The sequence below is a fragment of the Scophthalmus maximus genome, chromosome 12, assembly GCF_022379125.1.
Source record: "Scophthalmus maximus strain ysfricsl-2021 chromosome 12, ASM2237912v1, whole genome shotgun sequence".
In the NCBI taxonomy this organism is placed as follows: domain Eukaryota; kingdom Metazoa; phylum Chordata; class Actinopteri; order Pleuronectiformes; family Scophthalmidae; genus Scophthalmus; species Scophthalmus maximus.
Window position 1 is genome coordinate 8,254,183 of NC_061526.1, and position 5,983 is coordinate 8,260,165.

The 5,983-nt window shown below is 43.3% G+C and overlaps 1 long non-coding RNA gene across 3 annotated transcripts; it reads left to right on the top strand.

Annotated features, from left to right (window-relative positions):
• The first annotated feature begins 3,126 nt into the window (after positions 1-3,126).
• Positions 3,127-5,953, top strand: LOC124850839. 3 transcript variants are annotated; one of them, XR_007031892.1, is made up of 10 exons: positions 3,127-3,649; positions 3,720-3,776; positions 3,863-3,957; positions 4,097-4,180; positions 4,270-4,415; positions 4,485-4,534; positions 5,172-5,362; positions 5,447-5,507; positions 5,596-5,677; positions 5,796-5,953. It is a non-coding gene; the product is annotated as an uncharacterized LOC124850839 (long non-coding RNA). The 3 variants fall into 3 exon arrangements; XR_007031890.1 differs by having other exon boundaries at positions 4,094-4,180; positions 5,796-5,952; XR_007031891.1 differs by having other exon boundaries at positions 4,094-4,180; positions 5,793-5,929.
• The last annotated feature ends 30 nt before the right edge of the window (positions 5,954-5,983 follow it).

Here is a 5,983-nt window from a genome sequence, read left to right on the forward strand (position 1 = left end):
GAAACGGCACGGAGGGAAATCACCTGATCCTCAACCTGGGGCCGTTGAGCGGAGCGGACCTATGAAGTGACTGAAGCCCACGCTGCTCTCCTCAAACACCCGCAGCTCTAACAATACTATGTTTTTATACAGACTGGAAAATGTGGTCAGCTATTAATTATATTATGTTTGTATTAAATGTAAAAGTAGAAAAAATATGCAGAGAAATGCCCCCTGACAGTTTTACTATTATATCATTATCAGTCATTCATTAAAAACCATGTTGAGGTGGAGCTCCATTATAAATATATATTTTTATATATATAAGTAACCATCCAGAGTTTCTTTCAGTCATTTATGTTGTTGTTTTATTGTATTCATCCTTAATTTATTACACAGTGCTATTGTTGTTTTACTTGAATGTATCCTTTAAGGGCGAAACCCACTGTGCTGTTCACATTTGAATAGTATTAATAGCATAAAAACAGCATAAAAGGACATGGTATGGCTTCATAGCAATTGAAATGAGGAGAGCAGGTGCAAAGGATGGAGAACAGGATGGATAGGAACGAGGGAGTGAAGGAAAGGAAGAAGGCAGAGGGGGTGACAGACGGGGGGAGTGGGGATGTGGTGTGTATATCTCTATGTTTCAATAGATTATCATGTGAAACCATCAAATAAAGAATACACATTGTACCTGTGGATTGGAAAACATCCTCCTGCATGAGACCCCACGACAATCTGAGCTGGAGATGATCAGTGTTGCAACGAATATGAATCTTTATCGTCTTTCTGTCATTTAAACGACTAGTGTCAGTTTCTTCTCTCAATCTGTGAATCCGATAGTTGTTTCCGCCCTGTGGCGATGACGTCATCCTTTAGCGGGTCAAAGTGGTGCAATCCGCCTTTAATTGATTGGCAGCTTGTGATTGGAGTTGGTTGCACCTGGGCAGACTCGGGCAGCCAATCAGCGGCCACCCTGCGCACTTACAAAGACACGTGGTCGACGCGGCGCGAGCGAGGACCGAGACACGAGGAGCGACGAGTCGAGTCGAGTCGAGTCGAGACGAGTCGAGAACAAGTTCCACCGGACGTCGGACTCACCGCGGCCGCAGGTACTGTACGACTGTGAGGAAGTGGTCGGGTCGAACAGGGACTTGGAACTGACGGTTGTTAAAAGTCTGACGACGCCATGAACAAACATGTGTGTGATCAGCAGGTGAACCACGTGGTCCTGGCGAGGAGGAGGAGGAGGAGCCTCGCGGAGAACGATAAGTTCACTGCAAGAAATACGAAGGTGAAGTTTGAATTTTAAACGACGTGTTATTAAAATATGACTTGTTCTTGGGGCAGTTGACCCAGACATCTAGATGAAAAACAATATCTTACTGTAGCAATTAACACTAATTATGAACGTTTTGCTTCCTGAGGTCGTTGCAATAAATCAGAAGATTTACACTGATTTTCAGACCATGATTCTGTCGTAGGATCTTCAATTAATTTCCACTATCGTATGTTTAGTGTTGAAAGTAATGAAGTTAATCTTCATGTGAGGGCGGCAGAGGTCTGTAGGTCCGCGGTCGGTTGGTTGGTTGGTTGGTTGGTTGGTTGTCCGTCTGTAGGTTGGTTTGTCGGTTGTATTGTCGGTGAGTTGGTTGGTTTGTCGGTTTGTAGGTTGGCGGTTAGTTGGTTGGTTGGTTGTCGGTTGTATTGTCGGTCCGCAGGTTGTCGGTTAGTCAGTTAGTTGGTTGGTTGGTTGTCGGTTGTATTGTCGGTCCGCAGGTTGTCGGTTAGTTAGTTAGTTGGTTGGTTGTCGGTCTGTAAGTCGGTTGGTTGGTTGTCCGTCTGTAGGTCTGTTGTATTGTCGGTCCGCAGGTTGTCGGTTAGTTAGTTGGTTGGTTGTCGGTCTGTAGGTCGGTTTGTCGGTTGTATTGTCGGTTGGTTGGTTTGTCTGTTTGTAGGTCTGTTATTTGGTCTGTAGGTCGGAAAGTTGGTTGGTTTGTCGGTCTGTAGGTCGGTCCGCAAGTTGGTTGTCGGTCGTATTGTTGGTTGTCGGTCTGTAGGTCGTCGGTTGGCAAGTTGGTTGTCGGTCGGACAGCAGCCTCTCTGCTGCCCTTATGTATATAAAATTATTGAGAATTATATATAAAATGAAAATCATAACACAGAATCATGGTCATAAAAATGAGGACGGCGGTTTGTCAGCAGGATTTTTAACTAAACCGGTGAGATAGTGTCCACCAGAGGGCACTGAGGAGTTAGTTTGAAGCTCTGGGGTCTCTTCAAAGCACATTGACAACAGACGCGTCACTAGAGTCTCTCTAATCCAGTGGAGACGATCATGTTGCGTAGAACATAAATTAGTGGGACTGAGGGAAAGGTTGACTTTCTCTTTACGCGTGTTACCAACTGGAGGTTTGTATTTGTTACTTCTCTACCCGTGCGTCTCGATAACTCGTCCTTCTCTCTTCCATCGAGGTAAATGTTGAACCACGCCGACCTGCCTGGACCTTCACCTGGACGTCTTGATGGACGGTCCCCTACCTGCTTCCTGTCTGTGCTCCTTCTGTAATCCAATCCGAGTAGAGAGGAAGTGACATCATCGAGCTAAACGAATCCCATTTGTCTCTGTGATCATCAGGTGTTGACGTGGATCCCGGCTGAGAGCCAGTCACAGCAAGAACTATTAAGGTAAAGAATGTAGACATGACTAGTTTGTATGAGAATCACAATACAGAGTTATACTTTGTCTGTCAACAGGAAGAAAAGCTCCCGAACAAGAGAGGATGTGGACAAAGGGGCGGAGCCAGGGACGTTTGTTTTCTTTGTTTATCATTTTTAACATGTTGATGATTCACAGATCTAGATGAATGAGACCTAACGATAAAACATTGTCAAAGAATTAGGAAAAAATAGTTTAGTACATTTCAAAGTAGTTGAATCATCAATGTGGTGAACTTGAGGAGGCTCGTGTTGTATGGACAAAAAGGGCAAAGTAGCTTGTTAAGGATATATCATAATTAACATAAAAACAATGACAGACCATTTCTGTTCATTGTAGTTTAAATGTTCTGTCAGTCGGTGTGTTGGTTGGTCTGTAGGTGGGCGGGTCTGTCGGTCTGTCGCTCGGTCAATGCGTCGTGGTGTTGGTCGATCCGTTTATCTGTGGTTCGTTTGGTTGGTCTGTAGGTGGGCGGGTCTGTCGGTCTGTTGGTTGATCCGTCGTTCAGTTGGTTTGGAGGTTTCTCCTCCTGCAGTTAAACCATCACACTGACACAGATTTATAGAGTTGAAGTGAGTTGGATCAAATCATTGAATGTAAATAACATCAAGTCTGACTCTTAACAAGATGAGATTACAGTGGGACTGAAGGAAAGGTCGACCTTCTGTGTGTTAACTACTGGAAGACATTTGTATTTGTTACTTCTCTACCTGTGTGTGTCAATAACTCGTCCTTCTGTCTTCCTTCGAGGTAAAAGTGGATGGACGACCTGACTTGACCTTTGCCTGGACAAGGAGAGAGGCTTCCTGTCTGCTCATTCTGTAATTAACCAGAGTAAAGTACATAGAGGAAGTGACATTATGGAGCTAAACGAATCCCATTTGTCTGTGATCATGAGGTGCTGGTGTGGATCCCTGCTGAGAACCTGTCACAGCAAGAAATATGAAGGTAAAGAATTTAATCCTAAAGAGTTTGTATGAGAATGACGACAGAGTAATTTGTCTTTGTCTGTCAGCAGGATGAGAAGCTTCTGGACAAAGGGGCGGAGCCTGTACATGAGGTTACTGTGCATTATGTATGTATATATGTATGTTTACTCTGAAGAATTTTGATCTGTCACGTGTCAATAACTCGTCTTTTTCTCTTCCTTTGAAACTGAAGTGGATGATGGGACATGACACTGATCTTCACCTGGACGTCTTGATGTACCGTCTCCTGCTTCTTCTGTAAAAAGTAGAGGAAGTGACATTATCGAGGTAAACGAATCCCATTTGTCTCTGTGATCGTCAGCTGTTGGGGTGGATCCCTGCTAGAAATATTAAGGTAAAGAATTTAATCGTAAACAGTTTGTATGAAAATCACAATACAGAATTCTTTGTCTTTGTCTGTCAGCAGGACGAGAAGCTCCTGAACAAGGATTAAGAGAGGATCTGGACAAAGGGGCGGAGCCAGGGCTCGCTTGTGGTGGCTGCAGAGTCGGTACATGAGTATATGTATGTTTACTAAGAAGAATTTGAGATCTGTTACGTCTCAATAACTCGTCTTTTTCTCTTCCTTTGAAACTGAAGTGGATGATGGGACGTGACACTGACCTTCACCTGGACTGTCTCCTGCTTCCTGCCTGTGCTTATTCTGTAAAAAGTAGAGGAAGTGACAAATCCCATTTGTCTGTGATCATCAGGTGTTGGGGTGGATCCCTGCAAGAACTATTAAGGTAAAGAATGTAGACATGACCAGTTTGTATGAGAATCACAATACAGAGTTATACTTTGTCTGTCAACAGGAAGAAAAGCTCCCGAACAAGAGAGGATGTGGTCAAAGGGGCGGAGCCAGGTACGTTTGGTTTCTTTGTTTATCATTTTTAACATGTTGATGATTCACAGATCTAGATGAATGAGACCTAACGATAAAACATTGTCAAAGAATTAGGAAAAAATAGTTTAGTACATTTCAAAGTAGTTGAATCATCAATGTGGTGAACTTGAGGAGGCTTGTGTTGTATGGACCAAAAGGTCAAAGTAGCTTGTTAAGGATATATCATTCTTAACATAAAAACAATGACAGACCATTTCTGTTCATTGTAGTTTAAATGTTCTGTCAGTCGGTGTGTTGGTTGGTCTGTAGGTGGGCGGGTCTGTCGCTCGGTCAATGCGTCGTGGTGTTGGTCGATCCGTTTATCTGTGGTTCGTTTGGTTGGTCTGTAGGTGGGCGGGTCTGTCGGTCTGTTGGTTGATATGTCGTTCAGTTGGTTTGGAGGTTTCTCCTCCTGCAGTTAAACCATCACACTGAGTTGGATCAAATCATTGAATGTAAATAACATGAAGTCTGACTCTTAACAAGATGAGATTACAGTGGGACTGAAGGAAAGGTCGACCTTCTGTGTGTTAACTACTGGAAGACATTTGTATTTGTTACTTCTCTACCTGTGCGTGTCAATAACTCGTCCTTCTATCTTCCTTTGAGGTAAAAGTGGATGGACGACCTGACCTGACCTTTGCCTGGACAAGGAGAGAGGCTTCCTGTCTGTACTTTACTCTGGTTAATTACAGAATGAGCAGAGAGGAAGTGACATTATGGAGCTAAACGAATCCCATTTGTCTGTGATCATGAGGTGCTGGTGTGTATCCCTGCTGAGAACCTGTCACAGCAAGAAATATGAAGGTAAAGAATTTAATCCTAAAGAGTTTGTACGAGAATCACAATACAGAGTTATGGCGTTAAAGATTTGTCTTTGTCTGTCAGCAGGACGAAAAGCATCTGGACAAAGGGGCGGAGCCAGGGCTCGCTTGTGGTGGCTGCAGAGTCGGTACATGAGTATATGTATGTTTACTACCAAGAATTTTGATCTGTCACGTGTCAATAACTCGTCTTTTTGTCTTCCTTTGAAACTGAAGTGACACTGACCTTCACCTGGACTGGCCCCTGCTTCATGCCTGTGCTTCCTGCAAAAAGTAGAGAGGAAGTGACATTATCGAGGTAAACGAATCCCTGTTGAGAACCTGTCACAGCAAAAAATATGAAGGTAAAGAATGTAATGGTAAACAGTTTGTATGAAAATGATGACACAGAGTAATTTGTCTTTGTCTGTCAGCAGGATGAGAAGCTCCTGAACAAGGAGCAAGAGAAGATCTGGACAAAGGGATGTTTGGTTTCTTTATTTAACATGTTGATGATTCATGGATATAGATGATTGAGACCAAACAATAAAACATTGCAAAGAGATGAATGATGATTACCACCGTTAATATCCTAAGATCCAGTGTGTTGTATGGACAAAAAGGG